Raw genomic sequence first — 19,067 nt, 5'->3', positions numbered from 1 at the left:
ATCATAGCCCAAGATTTTAAGTTCAGTACATCTATATGATGATAAAATGGTCATAAAACTTACGCCTTCTGACACCAAATTTCAATAAAGATCTCAAAAAAACAATATAAGTATACCAAAAAAACACTATAACCCCTGCCATCGCTACCACCACCACCAAATTTGCATGCTTGATGGGTTTGAACAAAGACTTATATTTTGCAATAAGTAAGATGAAAAAATTATTACCTTACATCCCACACAGCTCACATATTCAATAAGGGTTCTTAAGGTATAAGGTATAATTATTAACTGGTTGACTTACTTCCAAAACACCCTCAAAAGACGTCTGTGATGGTTATTTCAAACACTTTATATTTTCCTGATAAGGGTTAGAATTAATGAGCACTAAAACACTGTCTTTTCTTCACAAAGCCCTGTCTTCTCTTGTCAGTATCCCCCTTAACAGAGACAATTCCAAACGAGATTTGTGGAGATCTTCTGCATATTCCTGGGAAAACCGCTCCTCCCTCTGTTTGCACACTGTCTGATTTCAGGCTGTTTAACTGACTGATCCTAAAAAAGAAACTATAATTAGAATTGATTACTCAATTTCTCTTAAGAAACTGTCAGTACTAATCTAAACATTGTATAGCCCTATTTATTTCAGAAACGACTAAAATCCCAAAACTTCCACAATCACCCAAATGGCTCTGTATATCCCTTAACTAGACTCACTGTCTTACCATTTTCTGATTCTCTGAAGTGTCACTGGAACCTCACACAGGTACTGAAGATCCTCACCAATATTTTTGGCCCTCCTTATATCCTGGATCTGAGGGAGTTTTGTCTTACTTTCAACTGACCAACTCTACCAATAAAACATGAAAGAAAATGTCACGTGCCACTTTTTGGCACAACTTTATAGAACAAGTTTGTGGTTTCTCATATTTTCCCTTTTTTGCTGATGTAGTCATAGAAATACATGTTTGTATGGCGGTGCCCAAATAGGAAAGCGACCTAAAAAACTGAAGTAATACAAGGTGAAAAGGTGCCCTGGAGAATTTTCTAGTTCTGCATCAGCCTTTGGGCAAATTAAATGATTTTATTCTGTTATGCCAATAAGATTCATTGGGTCATTCAATCATAGGGTTGCCAGGAGTTGGAACTGACTCAACAACACGTAACACACATGTCAATAATATATTGAGTCAATTGGACTGTTACCTGAAAAATCCCTAACCCTCGTTTATCTGAGCTCGGTTATTCATACTTCTAGCTGAGCAACTAGAACATGACGGGAGAATAATCACATTCTTGCTGACTTGTGACCATAAATCTTAACTGCCCTTCTTATATTTTCTATTATCTAATTTCTACAACTCTCCAGGATGACCACTTCACAATTTCCCCACCCTCCCAAATGTCAACTTTACCCCAATCTTTGTTTTCTGCCTGCATAATTTTACTGAGGAGATGGAAGCCACAGTGAAGTGAATGTCAAAGTCCCCAATCCCAACATCAAATCTACCAATTACCTGTTATACCCATATATTCTACCTTCAGTCCTATTAAGTTAGAACAGGTATTCCTACTCCCTTCTAATCAACCCATGCAAACTGATTACCTCTTCATGCTCTTGCTACTATCATAAAATTACAAAAATAATTGAACCCTTTAAACCACTGCAACATTTCTAGTCAAGAACACCAAGAAATTTTATCTTACTAAAACAAATGATTACAAATTCTGTCCTCAACTGACCCAACCAAATTCTTCATCCACTTTCATATATTTGCTTACCTCCTTCTTTCCTCCACAAACAATCTTTGAAAACTTATCTTCAGGGACATCATGACCTTAGCCTTACTTTGATATCTTGCTCAGTTTCTTCTACTGACTACTCTTTCTGTGCTTGAACTCTAAATGTTAAAGTATTAAAAGGTTTAGTCAAGTGTCATCTCCTGGGTTTTTCTGCCCATGTTCACTTCTGAGATGAACTTATCCGGGCCTATGTTTTCTCAATCAAATACTGAATGCCAAATTGTATTTCTATCCTGAACACTTCTCATCAGCTTCTGAACCAGATATGGTATTTCTTGTTAGATGTTTACATTCAGGTGCCCAACAAGCATCTCAAATTTTATGTGTCCAAATCACTATTTTTTCTTTTCACTTAACCCACATATTCCAGAGTCTTACCCATCTCTATAAATAGGGGCATCGGGATCCCCTTGCTCAGATCAAAACCTAGAAGTTATTCTTATTTCTCTAACTTGGGGCAGCAGGCAAACTAAAGCATGCTCTTCTCATGATGGCAGTGGTGAAAGGGAAAGAGCGGAAAACCGTGATGCTTCTTTGTTTATTAGAAGCATTGTGGTGACACTGATTAATAATATCATATAGATTTCAGAAGTGCATCTGTATGATACACAATGTATATATTGCATGGTGTGCCTACCACCCAAAGTCAAATAACCACCTATGATGCTTCTTAAACATCAGGCATAGAATTTGTACTTTTTTACTTCTGCCTACATACTTTTGGCCAAAAATAATTTCAATCACAAGCTTATAGTTAAAAGGAGTCAAAATTAGAGCCAACAATTACTACAGAATCTCTCTACCATTGGTAAAACTATATCTAAGTTAAGATATTTGAGTTCTAAGCAATAATAAACAATGTTTGTTTGGTAGGGGTTTTTTAAGTATGTATTTTCACATGTATAGTAATCCACATTATCCAATGTGATCCTCAAAAAATACTGCAATATGCATATGTTCACCATTTTACAAATGAGAAAAGTAAGCATCAGAGAGGTAAAATGTATATTTACCAAATTACTCATTTATATTTGAAAGAGCATTTGAAAACCACTTCTTTTGTTTAGATTCTAACCATCTTCTGCCCACTTATCTACTGCATTGTAATGCCTCTATAACTTATTAAAACCAAACAAAACAAACTTTGTAATATAACATATTATCAATTGCCTGCATATAAACAAACAATTCCATCTCTAGTATGGAATGTTTATTCATGTTACTAATAAAACTTCACCTTGTAAAGTTCACAGTTATTCTTCTAGTCAGCTTTGATGGTTGATGCTGTTACTCCTGCATTCAAATTCTTTGAAAACATCACTGCCAAACCACTATCATTTCCAATGTATCATGTAAGAAGTCTAAAAAAATCACAAAGTAACCCCTCCACACTTGTGACTAGAGGCTAGATAGTAAAATGGAATTTTTCCTGTAGTCAAAATGGTATATCAAAAGATTACACTTTGGGTTGCAAAATAAAGTTCTGTTCTTGTTTTGGTCTTTATCTTAGTAATTACTTGGCAAAACTCTCTGGGCACCTTCTAGTATATCAGTTTTTGTCACTTCAGGAAGATGTATGATTTAGAATCTTTCAGTAAAGGGCATGATTTTCTAATGCAGTGAAAAATGAGAATGTTTGTCCTGTTTTAACTGTAAACAAATGGTGGTATTTATGATCAAGTCTGCAACTTAATAAAGAATAGAAGAAGGCCCCAAGCACACTTACAGTCATGGCCACAGTTGGCCTTCCTTGCTCTTTATCAGTTCAGCTACAATGGCTGTCAAACGAGTTGACCATACTTGCAATAGCTGCTAAGGACTCAGTGCTAAGAGGCTTAAAAGTTTCTACTGAATATTTTTTTTAATTTAAAAATATTGCTCTTTTCAGTGTTTGAGGCAAAGTTCATGCCATCATTCCAAAGCCTTGGCTCCATTCCAGGGTATAATTCATAAAGAAAAGGTGTTTGAAACTCTATTTTTATTATCTATTTTTATTGTTGTTCAAGTATAGTTGTCTCCATTTTCCCACTACCACTTTCCTCTGCCCCCCCCCAACCCCACCTCCTGTCCTCAATCTTTCCCCTCTTTGGATTTACCCATGGGTCCTTTATACATGTTCCTTGATGACCCTTCCACCTCTTTCCCTGTTTTCCCCCTCCTCCCTTCCCTGTGGTTACTGTCAGTTTGTTCTTAATTTCAGTGTCTCTGGTTATATTCTGCTTGCTTGTTTGTTTTGTTGATTAGGTTCCACTTACAGGTGAGATGAGACCGTATATGTCTTTTACCATCTGGCTCATTTCACTTAGCATTACACTCTCCAGTTCCATTCATGCTGTCTGAAAGGGTAGGAGATCCTTCTTTCTTTCTGCTGTGTAGTATTCCATCATGTAAATGTACCATAGTTTTTTAATCCACTCATTTACTGATGGACACTTAGGTTGCTTCTAGCACTTGGCTATTGTTTTTCCTGCTATGAATTTTGGGGTACATAGGTTTTTTTGGTTTGGTGTTTCAAGATTCTTAGGGTATAATCCCAGCAGTGGAATTGCCAGATCAAAAGGCAGTTCCATTTGTAGTTTTTTGAGGAAATTCCATACTGTTTCCCACAGTGGCTGCACCAGTCTGCATCCCCATCAATGTACTAGGGTTCCCTTTTGTTCATAACCTCACTAGCACTTGTTTGTTGATTTGTTTATGATGGCCATTCTGACTGGTGTGAAGTGGTATCTCATTGTGGTTTTAATTTGCATCTCTCTGATAGCTAGTGATATTGAGCATCCTTTCATATGTCTCTGGGCCTTCAGCATGTCCTCCTTGGAGAAGTGTCTGTTCAATGGAACAGAATAGAAAGCCCAGGGGGAAAAAAACATGTCTCTATGATCAATTAATATTTGAAAAAGGGGGCAGAAGCATAAAATGGTGTAAAAATACCCTTTCAACAAATGTGTGAAACTTTTTAAGTGTAGTTATATCCATGATTTGAAGGATCAGTAATATTCTATTTTTTTTCCACAGGACCTAGCAAGTGTCTGATATCTGGCAAGCAATCATACATATTTAATGAATTAAATCAATTAACTGGTGTGAAGTTTTCTTAGTGAAGAATAAATGCATGCAAGTCTAGTAGAATTCCCAGTGTTATATTTATAAAAAATTATAAAGAAAATAATACCTTAATATAAAGCTTTACATTTTCTATAAGTTATCATGGATTGCTAAAAAATAAAATTCTCAAATAAATAAAATAATGTTCTGGAAAAGAAAAATATGAGTACTTATAAAAGTTGGAAAAAGATATGAAACATAAAGTTCTGATAGCACTGTTGTGTAAAATGACTCTTGTAGAAAACAAGAAAACCCAAAAGGAGAAAAAAATCATAGATCTATTTTATAACAAAATCAATAATAAAGAAAATGTCTGTAAAAGCAAAGAAAACAATTTTGAGAGTTGAGTCAATCCATAAAAGAATGGGAAAAAGTTTAAGAAAATTAACTTTTCACATAAAGATATACTTTATGTGAAAGATACACATATGATTCACATCTTACATGGATAAAATGTGTAGTTGCTACAAGCAGCTGACTACTTAGTACTTTAAAACTTAGGTTCCCTCTCATCTCTGACTCTGCTTCATTCAAGACTTTATGACACATTATTTAAAAATCACCACCTACACTTTCTCATGTATAAGAGTAAAACAACATGAGTTTTACACAAGATTATACAAATACACAAATTTTTACACAGACTAGAAAAGATTTTCAACTCTGTTACTAAAAATTGTAACTTGGAAATGAGAAAAAAATTAAAGGCATTTTTATATTAGAAATCATTTCAGAGGTTTAATGTACTTTGTAATTTATCAGGTAAGTGTATTTTAACCTGCATACCAAAGAATAAAAGAAGCAGCTCCATATCATGAATTCAAAGAAAAAATTGTCAGTGGATTTTGATCATACTTACAATAAAACGTGAACTCCCTATCTGTTTCACGGGTTCTTAATCAGACCCAGTCTTCTCCATTTTTCAAGTTATGCTTCTCTCTTGTTCACCACCCATTTACAAAACCAGTTTTCTCCAGAGAGGGGGTGTCTTAATTATGCCAATTGTATTCTTTCCTTAGAAGTTTGCTAGATATCTCTCATTTCTTTAACTGACTGATTCCTGGCCACATAGACATCAGGCCTTCCCTAGTCACCTGTTCTAAAGTACTATGTACAGCTCTGTCAGATCACCTTATTTTAATCCTGTTTTAGAATGCTCATCACTACCTGATGTTTTGTAGTGTCCCTATTTCTTTTATCTTATTTATTGTTTACCTCCAGTCCCTTGAATTAATATCCAAGAGTAGAAGAACCTTGCCTTTGTTGTTTGTTACAAGTATTCAAAGAACCTGGCAAAGAATTGGTTTTCAACATATGGACATTAAATAGCCATAGAGAAACTCCAAGATGAACACTTGTTGGTATTAGAGGTTCAGAGAGGTACACTGTTTGTGCAAGGTACATGTGAAAATTATCACAGACATTAGAACTATTTAATGCTCTTACTGGTTTTATTATTACAATTCACAACTTTACATTTAGACTGACTGCAGAGGGCATAAATCTACTCTATTTTTATAAAGTTGAGAAATATTTCTAGAGTTCTAAGAAAAAAGCAGGCATCCTGCTGACCAAATAAAAAGAAATGCTGAGAAGTTGATCTGGATCAATCATTCCCTCAAGTATAAAAGAAGGAAAAAGTGTATGTACAATATAACAGAAATAACTTTTCAGTCAGAAAAATTCTAAAGGCATCGAAAACTCCAGATTGGGGAGTGTCATTGGGAGGAGTTAGATTAAAAGCCGTGTTCATTTTTATGACTCCAAAGTATCATTTCTAGTAATTTCAACAGAGGCATTAATGAGGGATTGAGCAAAAAGGAACAAGGACTCATGGGCATGGACCACAGTGTGGGGATTGCTGAGGGGAGGAGGTCTAAGGGGAATAAATGGTAATAGAAAAATACAATAAAGATGAGATTTTGAAAAGCAAACAAACAATTGTCACAGTTTCTGGTAGATATTTAAAGACAACAGTCCATACAGTTGGGTCTTTATACCCAAGGTTCTTTATCCACTTAAGTCGTGGATCAAAAATATCTTTTAAAAAAGTTCTGTTGTTGTTATTGTGTTCTATGTAGTTTGACTGTAGGCTACTATGTAGCCTAGTTTGACTGTAGGCTACTATGTAGCCTTGTCTTTTCTGAACATGTGTACACATTTTTTCTTGTTACTATTTCCTAAATAATACAGAATAACAACTGTTTACCTAGCATTTACACTGCATTAGGTGTTATAAGTAATCTAAAAATGTTTTAAAGTACATAGCGTGAGGGAGAGAGGTTATATGCAAATTCAATATAATTTTAAATAAGAGACATGAACACTTGCAGACTTTGATATCCATTGGGGGCCATGGAACCAATGCCCTGTGGACAGCAAGGGCCAACTGTACTTGGAAAAACTGTCCACTAAGAAGGCCAATAAAAACAGTCATCTTTCATGTCAGCAAGAAACAAAAGTATAAGCAGTTATCCACTTATTTTCAGGGGAAAAAAGAGAAAGTGACCAATTAATAAAACATTTTAAGTTAAAGTATGCATTTTTATGACTTTTAATCGTTTATAAAACCAAGTTATTTTTACCCTCAAATTTAATATTAGTTCTTTGTAAAAGTATTTGTAATTTCTCCTTTAAAGAAGGGGGTCCTCACTTCAGCTATGGCATATAAAGAGTTTGGAAATTTCCATTCTTGTTCTACAACAAGAAAAAGCTAGACAAACACACAAGAAGAACAAAATCAATGCCTGTTTGTTTTTTGTATATTTGGACCTAACATAGAACTGAAGTCTCAGGGAAAATAGCCACCGTGAAATGTGGTAGATCTAGAGGTATAAAATCCAAGATATTATTAACCTGGAACAGAAGTTAATGGACACCCTCAGCCAGGAGGAACAGTAGGAAATGATGAGTAATTTTGACTAATTCTCGGAATCTGAGTACAGACTAGGGTGCAATTGAGAAAATTCCAGAGCAAAAGTCACAGTGGAACATCACAATTTCATTATTTTTCCCCTCCACTGGGTTATTATGGTAAAGAGTCAAGAATTGCCCTTCTTGTGGCCCTGGAAGTGGGAAGAGAAGACCAGCCACTGTGAAACACTTCCAGATTCTTCTCCTCCTCTGTCCGGCAGGGGAAGCCGTCACCAGTGAGCAATACTGAAATCTTACCCAAGGTAAGGTAAGTGAACTGCACCCCATTCTAGCCTGGGACAGCCTTCCTCACTCAACTGAGGGGGGAAATCCATAGTCAACAAGGGAGAGAGAGTCATGTAAACAGACTAGAATGCTTTAGAAAAGGAGAGCAGTGATAGGAAGGAGAAGAAACGAAATACTCCTTTAGATGAGACAGAAGTATTTGTAAAATCTACACTCTGAAACAGGCTCTATGTGAAACTGTTACTTACTAGCTTGGATCACAGCTGCAAGACCCAGGCCCTCCCTAAGAGGCAGGGCAAAGCAAAGTTCCAAAGCCAAGAAGGGAGGGCAGAATAAAGACAGTAGAAGAATGTGAAGTCCTTGGTACCCATAATTACAGCAAACATTGGATGCATCCTAACTATTAGATTAACATAAATTCTCACATTAAAGATTTATTTATCAGTTCCTATTACCCAATATAACTTGGCTAGCTTTCAACAGAAATTTACAAAGTGTATCAAAAGGCAGGAAACCATAAAGCCTGCAGGGGCAAAGCCTGAAGGGACAAAGCCCTGCGTGCATATCTGTTTAAAAATGGAATGTAACTGTGCAAGAAGAAAAGAAAATATCTAAAGCCAATTTTAGCTATTTTTTTTCACTTTAAGTTTAGTTAACAAATAGTTACTTTGTTCCTTATTTGAATCAGAGGTTCTATTTGTTGATTTAACAAAAGCTATAGATTAAGACATAAAAAGTCAAGGCACCCGCCCTTGAATTGGTTACACTCAAGTGAAAAGAGACATAATTAGGTGGCAGATAATGCTGAGTCTTAAGGTATATAATTAGGCAGGTTCTGAAATGGGGGGGTGGGTGGGGCAACAATCTGAAAAACAAAACTAAATGTGTCATTGCTAGTAGTGACTGGCATTGCTAGTGCCAGGTAACAATAGACAAAGGCGAACTCTTCTTCATATTCTGGTTTTTCAGTCTCCCTTAATAGAGTCCATCAGGGATCCAGCTGGCAAAAGAGAAATAGAACAGCCCCAATCCACATCACAAAGAAAAGGGTAGGTTTCAAACTGTGAGACAATAGCTTCAAAGCCAGCATACCGTGCCCCCACACTTCAATGGCTGTTTAGCATCTATGCATTCCTTGTATTGTGAAAACAAAACAAAACAAAAGTGCCTTTATTAACCAGATGTAACAACGCTTCACACAAGCAAAGGTGCTGTCATTGCCTTCAAAGTCCAAACACTCGCTCCTACCCATCTCTGGCTGACACATGTGGCAGCCATCCCTACATGGTGATAATTGCTCTGGAAAGTTAGTAACAGTCTGCTTTTTGTAGCCTAAGCACTAAGTTATAAAATTAAATACCCGCAACAATCCTTTCATAAAATAATGAGAAAAAAAGGGGAAGAGAGAGAGAGAAGGGGAGGGATAAAAGGAGTGGGTGAAGAACAGGGAAGATGATGATGAAGACAAAAAAGAAGACAGTATATGTATACAACTAAATATTAAACAAGCAAGTACCATATGATCTCACTTATAAAAGGAATCTAACAAACAAAATGAATTAATGAGCAAAATAGAACCAGAGGCATAGAAACATGGAACAGACTAACAGCAGCTAGAGGGGATGGGACAGGGAAGTAAAGGTGGAAGGAATGGGAAGAGACTAATATAGAACATGTGTGAGTGACCCGTGGACAGGGACAACTGTCCCCATGGGGACTGAGTTTGTCTATCTTAAGTTTATTTTTGTATATGGTGTAAGTTGGTGGCTGAGTTTCATTTTTCTGCATGTAGCCATCTAGATCTCCCAACACCATTTATTCAAGAGGCTGTTGTTACTCCATTTTATGTTTCTGTTCCCTTTGTTGAGTATTAATTGACTGTAGAGACTTGGGTTTATTTCTGGGCTCTCTATTCTGTCCATCGATCTATGTGCCTGTTTTTATGCCAGTACCAGGATGTTTTGATTACAGTGGCCTTGTGATATAGTTTGATGTCAGGGATTGTGATCCCTCCTACTTTGTTCTTCTTTCTCAAAATTGCTGCAGTTATTCAGGGTCATTAATAAATGAGCATTATTTGGGTTTTATATAAATTTTTGAAATGTTTGTTCTATCTCTGTGAAATAAGTCATTGGTATTTTAATAGGAATTGCATTGAATCTATAAATTGTTTTGGGTAGTATAGACATTTGATGATGTTAATTCTTCCAACACATGAACGGGGTCCATGTTTCCATTTGTTTGTGTTTTCCTTAATTTCTTTCTTCAGTTTTATGTAGTTTTCTGTATACAGGTCTTTTACCTCCTTGGTTAGGTTTATTCCTAGGTACTTTATTTTTCTTGTTGCTGTATCAAATGCAATCCTTGTTCCTAATTTCTGTTTCTGATATTTCATTGTTAATGTACAAAAGTGTCTTTGATTTATGTTTATTGACTTTGTATCTCACTGTTTTGGCAAATTGACTTATTAGATCAAGTACGTTTTGATGAAGTCTATAGGATTTTCTATGTACACTATCATGTCATCTACAAACAATGACAGTTTTGCTTCCTTCTTTCTGATTTGGATGCTTTTTATTTCTTTATCTTGTCTGATTGCTCTGGCTAGGACTTCCAATACTATGTTGAATAGTGGTGAAAGCAGATATTCTTGTCTTGTTCTTGATCTTAGTAGGAAAGCTTATAGTTTTTGCCCATTGAGTATAATGTTGTAAGTCTTTCACATATTGTCTTTATTATTTCAAGGTGTGCTCCCTCTATTCCCACTTTGTTGAGTATTTTAATCATAAATGGGTACTGTACCTTATCAAATGTTTTTTCTGCATCTACTGACATGATTATGTGATTTTTGTCTTTGCTTTTATTTATGTGATGTGTTACATTTATTGATTTGCAAATGTTGTGCTATCCTTACATCCCTGGATGAATCCCACTTGATCATTGTGTGTGATCTTTTTAATGCATTGCTGGGTGCAGTTTGCCATTTTTTTATTGAGGATTTTAGTGCCTATGTTCATCAGTCATATTGGCCTGTAGTTTTCTTTCTTAATTGTGTCTTTATCTGTTTTTTGGATTAGGATGATGCTGACATCATAAAAAGAGTTTGGGATTCTTGCCTTTTCTTGGATTTTTTTGAATAGTCTATGAAGTATAGGGGTTAGCGCTTCTGAAAATGTTTTGGAAAATTCTCCTGTGAAACTGTTTGGTCCAGCTCCAAAATATATAAAGAACTCATATGACACCATTACAGAAAGACAAACAACCTAATTAAAAAGTGGGCAAAGGACCTGAACAGACACTTGTCCAAGAAGAGCATACAGAGGGCCCAGAGATATATCAAAGGATACTCAACATCACTAGCCATCTGAGAGATGCAAATTAAAACCACGATGAAATACCACTTCACACCAGTCAGAATGGCCATCATAAACAAAGCAATGAACAACAAGTGCTGGCAAAGTTTTGGAGAAAAGAGAAACCTAGCACACTGGTGGTGGAATTGTAGACTAGTACAGCCCACTATAGGAAACAATATGGAATTTTCTCAAAAAACTGAAAGTGGAACTGCCTTTTGGAACCTGGCAATGCTTCCCCCCTTTTCATCATTATCCCCTTACACATCCCCTCTGGTTACTGTCAGTTTGCTCTTAGCAGCTGTCAATTCTGCTGCTAAGATTATACCCTAAGAATCCTGAAATACCAATCCAAAAGAACCTATACACCCCAATGTTCATAGCAGCACAATTTATAATAGCCAAGTGCTAGAAGCAACATAAGTGCTCATCAGTAAATGAGTGGATCAGGAAACTATGGTACATTTACACAATGGAATTCTATGCAGCAGAGAGAAAGAAGGAGCTCCTACCCTTTGAGACAGCATGGATGGAACTGAGCATTATGCTAAGTGAAACCAGCTAGGTGGTGAAAGAGAAATACCATATGATCTCACCTGTAAGTGGAACCTACTCAACAAAACAAACAAGCAAGCAAAATATAACCAGAGACACTGAAATTAAGAGCAAACTGACAGTAACCAGAGGGGATGTGTAAGGGGATAATGATGAAAAGGGGGGAAGCATTGTCAGACACATGTATAAAGGACTCATGGACAAAGCCAAATGGGGGCAACTTGAGGGTGGGATGATGCAGACACCGGCCTGCAGTGTCAGCAGCATCATGGATGAGATACGAGGCAAATTTGCACGGACTACAGGGTCCTGTGGAGGAAAAAGGACAGCACGGCTACTCCCTTAAGGGGAGAGCGGGCAGACCCTTGCCTGGACTGGCTTTTATTGGGTTCAATTAGCACAGGAATACAGGTAAATCTCATTAATCATTGTCAGGTAATAAGGATCAAACAATAGCTAGCATACAAAGAACTATTTGGGCTTATTCTGAGTCAGGGCCTGTTAGCTAAAAAGGCTACAAAACTTTGGGAAACAAACTCATTTCCTGCTTGGACCCTTATCATTTAATTGAGAGCACTCTTGCAAAGCAGGTTTTGCAGGATTTTTACATAACCTCTCTCAGGCTTGATCACCAGGGGAACCCACCCTTTCCAGCACAGGACTGCAACTCCCTCTGTCATTGTTTCAGACTTAAGTCAGGCAGTGGAAGTAAGGCAGCCAAGAGATTAGGAGACTTCTCACAGACAGACTGAGGACCCAGGCTATGTCAAAGCCAAGGGGTGAGGGTCCATCACCCCTTTTCTCCATAGCTTCCCAAGTCCTTCCCTGGGGGCTCCACGTGATTGTGCCTTTCCTTAGGTTGATCCTCCCTTGAGGAATCTTACCAGTCATTGGCTAACTGATCAAGCATTGGAAGCCTGTTATGGAAAAAGGAGCAGAGGCCGCACTCTTGCCAGGGAGATAAGCTTTGTTTCCTTAGCGGCTTATAGTGTGAAGGTCGCTGACTCAGCCTTAGCCATGGGGGGTGGTTACAGCTCCTGAAACCGGGCTGGGCAGTTCTCAACAGTGGAAGGTGGAGAGAGTTGGAATGGAGAGGAATTGTGGGACAAAATAAAATGGAAATAACTATACTTGAACAACAATAAAGAAAATTTTTTTCAAAATCTGCTATCACCTAAAGTTTTTGTTTCTGTGCCATGTCTCAAAGTCCTAGTTTATATTAAATTTCCCTTTCTGTTATGCATTTGCCTTCAGTCAGAACTAAGCCAGTCAGAGTTTTTGCCTCATGGAGAGATTTATATGTCCGTGTTTTGAATACATAGTGATTTTGAATATTTGCAAAAATTTTAATATTTCATATTGAAGTAGCAATGTGTCAGTAAGACTGACTCATTTAAAATTTTGTTTTTTCTTCTACCATATACTTGGTGGCTATAAAAATATGCCTGTTCAATTAGATGGATTTTACTAATGAAAAATTTATAATGAGTTAATTTTACTTTTTTGCCTTCTTTTCTTGCTTTATAGTTACAAAATTAGGTTTGGAGATCACAAATAACTTAAACCAATTAGTAACATGATGGAAGAAAAATATTAAGGTAAGGTCCTTCCTCTTTTAATCAAACACACTTCTTTTCTTACAATGATTAAAATGTTACTTATTTACATAAACAAAGATCATTTTGTACCTTTTCTAATTCTATTCCAATAAAGGGAACCCAAAAATGCTGATACAATCTTTTTATTTTTAGTTTTCTTCTTTTTAAACATTCTTTTATGTGACAGGTCAACATCATAGGTCATAGAACAAGATTCCAAAGAAATGAAAAAGTGAACTATATTTAATTTCCGTGGCCTTTAAGGCTTCTCAGAATTAAGGTCAACTCATAAATCCTGTAGGTACATATTACCTCCTTCACCTGTTGTTAAAACAAGCCCACAATCTACTTTCTTTTTTTCTTTGATACCCTAGAGAGATTGCTGTCACTGCACTTTTTATTTTTTTATTCCTCACTAAAGTACTTATTTATTTCAGAGAGAGACAGACAGACACAGAGAGAGAGACCCATTGATCAGTTGCCTCCCGCATGCACTCCAGTGAAGGATTGAACTTGCAGCCTAGGTATGTGCTCTGACTAGGAAGTAACCTGCAAACTTCTGGTGTATGGGATTTTGCTCCAGCCAACTGAGCCACCTGGCTAAGGCAACTATCACTGAACTTTCTGTTCCCTGGCTCCTCACTGCATTATGACTTTGAGATCTAGAAAGGAAATGATTACTCCTCTCAACCACAAGAAAATTGCAACAGACTATTGGTGGAGCCACTCTCAGAGAAAAAAGGGTCTATCACATGTTCTATCGGCTGCCCCTACACCATGCAACAATCATTCGCCATAAACAAGACAAGCAGCACCCCTCAAAGAGAGGCCTTGTAAATGTGCAGGTAGAAAAATGAAGTAAAAACACATTCAAGGGAAGAAATTTAAAAAATATATATTTTGAGTCTATATCTTCTAAGGGTCTGTTAAGGTGCCTTGTAAGATGCATGGATTCATTGAACAATTGTTGATAAGGGATGGTTTGACATACTGTATGGTGAAAGCATTAAGTTCATATTTTGTAACAATCTATTTCTTTTATGGGTGGGGGGGTGTGTGGCAAAAGAGAGATAAGCCATAAAATCATACAGTTCTATGATAGTCACACTTAAACTCACATATATTCAATTCCTTAAAACTATGCCTGAGTGACAGTTTATTCCATATATTTGCATATTTGAAACCAGTCATATAAAAAGGATTTATGGAAAATGTGTACCTTTTATCAATGGTTGAGTTTTCAAATTTATTTCCCATATTTTAGCTTAGATTCATGATAAAGAAAACATACAAGCATCCCTGAATATTTCGATTTTTTAAAAAAATGCAAATTGATAATCATACTTGAATTGAGAATTCACACATTTCCTATAAGCATTTAGGTGAGAACAACTTTGGGTAGAGTACCCTCAGTTAAATAAGAAAGGGTGAAATTAGTTCATAAAGCATATCATTGCTTGTTTCTTATTCTTTCTTCAGTAACCTGACTGAAGATCCTCTTACAAGAAATTTATTCTAATTAGTGGAAGATAAACAACACATTACTGACATCTCAAGAGAGCCACTTCTACTGTTTTCTGGAAGGGAATGTATTTGATAAACTTACGATTATATGCTCATGAGATACCAACAGCACTACCAATTCCAATCCTGCTCAGCCAGGTGTTTTCTTTAATACCCAGGTGTCAATATTGATCTGTCTGCTTTTGGAATCTCACATTCAGTTAAGTGACTGGTTTAAAAGAAATCCTTTAAATTTAATTTCTTCGTAACTAAATGATAATCATTGTTGTTTTTCAACAGACATTTCTGGTTCTCTTTCAAGGCCAAAAGTAGAACTGACTTTCCTGTTTGCGTATAATTTCGGGCAAACCTAAGGAAGCAAATGTGATTTGTGCCACTTCTTTGGAAGGGGCTTTAGAACCAGCGCACGAGTTTGTGATGCTGTCTTCCCTGGTCCTAGATGCAGCCTCTTCTTTCCTGGGCCCTGTTGTAAGTATAGAAAGTACAACTTCCTGACAACTTGTTTTGAGAACATATAATTAGTAGGAAATAAATTTTGGTTGTATTTAGCCACAGAAATTCAGGGGCTATTTTTTTTTCTCCCCAAGGTGTGAACTATAGACTAATCTTTCTAGGAAGCATGTATAAAACTTATTTTCTTGGTTTCGTTTTGGAAAACATCGACATAAAATTTGTAGTTTCCTTTTCGGTGCTATTGTTCTGAGCTTTGGCTATAGAATGGGCATAAGGGATAAGGAAGAAATGAAAGGACAGGGAGTTGGAGTAGGATGAGAAAAGACAGAGACACCAGGGAAAATATGCCAGTACATTTTTTAACAACTTCAGTAGAGTTAGTAAGAACTTATGTCATCTCCTGTGACCACAATGACTGAGAAAGCCTGATGCAATATTCAACCATCAGCTCTCACTTCCTCTTATCCCTGAATACTTTCTTCTTACATGACTGTTGCCACTGTGGATGTTTTTGAACATTAAAAAAAATCCTGCCATCCTTATGACCGTGAGGAATTAAATTCAGATACACCTTACTTGGTAACATTATTTCAGTCCTCCAAACCACAGTAAGTGTTTATAAGGTTACTAACCATGTAGAATGCAATGTCTTCTCAGGAGGAATTACCCATGTTTCTTTTGGATGTTTATACCAGTTTACATTTTTCTGCAGAGAGAAAGGGAGAGAATTTGCTAGGTTATAACAAATATTAAAACAATGCTCAATGGGAAAATAAAAGTCAAGTTGAAAAGAGACCTTTGCTGAAGCTGAATTCAGCATAGACTTGATGGGCTTGAGGAACAGGGACCTAGCAGTCAACTAAGCCAAGGATTATACAGAATTTTACATATGGTAATTGCCTTGGAACAGCAGGACTCTACTAGTATCCTTTGTCTCCTCCTCCTTCCACTGATGTTTCTCGGTCCTGCCACTGCTAAAGGCCACTGATAAAGGCCACAGCAATGTCCTGGCATAGCCCTTCCGTCTCCCGAATTAAAGTGCTGCCACTTGTCCGCAATGTGTCCAGTAAGTACATTTAGTTTCCAGTTCTTCCCTTCAAGATATTGTTTTTAGTTTTCTAACTCACAGAGTAATGCTAAGTTATTGGTCAAAATAAATAGTAAGCAATGTTATTTTTAACCTGAAAGGCAGTAACTGTAAAGGTTAGAGAGCAACCTCATTTAACCATATTAAAACTGTATCTGAATACCAGCCTTACTACTTAAAAGAATCTGCACTTTGAACAAGGACTTAAACTTTTTAAGTTTTAGTTGAATTATCATTTTTAGAATGGTGTTGAAAATGATAATGATGTTCGTAGTATTACCTCATTTTTGTCAAATAAATAAAGAATAATATTTTAGTAGCAGTATGTTCCAAATATTTTAACATACTTACATTAAAAAAATAGTGGAACACACTGATATATAATATAAATATGAATAATATAATATAAATAATACAAGTATATACTTACACACATTTTAAATTTTATTTAAGTGCAAATTAAAAAAAGCATCAACTGCATCATTTACTAAATTTAAAAACCATATATAACCTCAACAATTTGTAAAGTATGATGTTAGTAAAGTGATAACAGCTGATTCTTCTTGTTGTTGTTGTTATTATTATGATGCTATTATTATGCCAATCATTGGCATGTCCCTAGAGTTTTATATTTTGAAACAAGTATGATTCTGCACTACCAGAACTATAAAAATTCAGGAGAAATCTATTCTTCTAAGGCAAATTTAAACCTCATTTCTTCCCACCTGTTGCTCTACTTATCTGTTCATTGTATGTACTTCACTCAGAGGTGATCTTCACCTAATACTACCTGTGCCAGATCAACTTTTAAGGTGGCTCCCATGACTCTGCCTCCTGTCATTCATGGCCCTTGAATGTCGGGGACCCATGGCTTGTTTTTAACCAACAGAATATGGCAGAGGTGACAGAATGTATGTGATTATATATATGTGACTATGTGAGCATATTACATAAAATCATAATGCCCACCTTGCTGGAGTTTCTTTCCTTTGTTAGTTTTGAAGAACATGTTAAGGTGTCCTACACTGTAAATAGCTATGGGCACCTTCTAGGAGCTGATGATGGCCCCCCAGTTAGCAGCCATCAAGGAGCTTCATGAAGACCTCAGTCTTGAAACCTCAAGGAACTGAATTCTGTCAGGATTATGAGCGCTCCTCCTGAGTTGTTTTTCAGTAAGGCAGCAGATGAGACTGCCCTCTTGGCCGCATCTTGATTTCAACCTTGTAAATTCTTCAGTAGAAGACGCCGAGAATCCATGACCAAATTCCTGATCCGTAAACACTGCGACATGTTAGCAATGTTTCCTTTTAGGCCACTATATCTGTGATGATTGTTACTCAGCAGCAATAGGTAGCGGATATGCTATCTTCCCCTTAGTTACTGGTTGGCTAATATGACGACCATACATGAATGTGGGCTCTTGAAAGCCTTGGTGGTGATCTATGCTAAACAATAAATTAACTCTTTTCATTTATCTTAGATAGCATTTGAAACACATTATTCTAGCATTTATTGCATTGACTTGTACTTGTTTTTTGTTCACATGTTATATTACTTCTCTATAAAAGAGAGGTGCTAGCATGTATTTTGCTGAGTATTGTAAGATGTAGCCATTTCACATTGCCAGGCAATTGATAAATGATAATGTCTTTCTGTATCTTAATATGATTTTCTTGAGGATAGGGACTTCTGATATATTTGGTTTTATATATCCTTACCTAATATATGGTACATGTTAAGTACTTAGAGTATATATTACTTTAATGAATATTAGATCTCATTGGTCAACTAATTTGGCAAGCTCTAAAAAATTTTTATTTAGATTTTTTTCTAAAGATTTTTACAATTTCCCTACCCATGCATCTCTTAATCATGAATCTGTAAGAAGCATGAATTGTTTTAAATGGAGGTTGGGGTGGATTGCAGGACTGTTGTATAAATATATTCAGTAATGTTTATATTAAATTGAACAAAACCATGTATGAACTTATATAGTATGCAGAGAAGCATCCTTTATATTTTTACCACATGAATGAAGAATGAAATAGACAACAATCTTCTTTTATAAGCTTGAACCTAAACAAAATATATCAAATAAAGAAAACGGTTAAAAGCAGCATGCTATCCTGACTTTGTCTTTCTCGTTTTTTTTCTTGACTTCATCCATTGAACTCCTTAATAGCTATATATAAATAAAATTAATAAAAAGGTTTCAATAATGAGTATGGCAGAAGACCAAATATATAAAAGTTGACAAGGCTCCAACCACAACTGAATGACTACCACATCATAAAATAAAATTCAAAGTGACATAAATCATCATATTTAATACATCATTGGTAAATATGACTTAGCACCATATTTTTAGGTCTATATTTAAAAATCTTGCTTCTAGTGTCCAGAAACATTACCATCTTTAATAACCAAGCC

The 19,067-nt window shown here is 36.1% G+C and overlaps 1 long non-coding RNA gene across 2 annotated transcripts; it reads left to right on the top strand.

The window, feature by feature from the left end:
• The first annotated feature begins 7,919 nt into the window (after nt 1-7,919).
• Nucleotides 7,920-16,880, top strand: LOC128626817 (uncharacterized). 2 transcript variants are annotated; one of them, XR_008390875.1, is made up of 4 exons: nt 7,920-8,084; nt 13,503-13,573; nt 14,011-14,097; nt 15,377-16,880. It is a non-coding gene; the product is annotated as an uncharacterized LOC128626817 (long non-coding RNA). The 2 variants fall into 2 exon arrangements; XR_008390874.1 differs by having other exon boundaries at nt 7,920-8,089.
• The last annotated feature ends 2,187 nt before the right edge of the window (nt 16,881-19,067 follow it).

This window comes from Artibeus jamaicensis, unplaced genomic scaffold (assembly GCF_021234435.1).
Source record: "Artibeus jamaicensis isolate MK-2021 breed Jamaican fruit bat unplaced genomic scaffold, CSHL_Jam_final contig_233, whole genome shotgun sequence".
Classification (NCBI taxonomy): Eukaryota; Metazoa; Chordata; class Mammalia; order Chiroptera; family Phyllostomidae; genus Artibeus; species Artibeus jamaicensis.
This window is presented reverse-complemented; position numbering and strand designations above follow the sequence as displayed.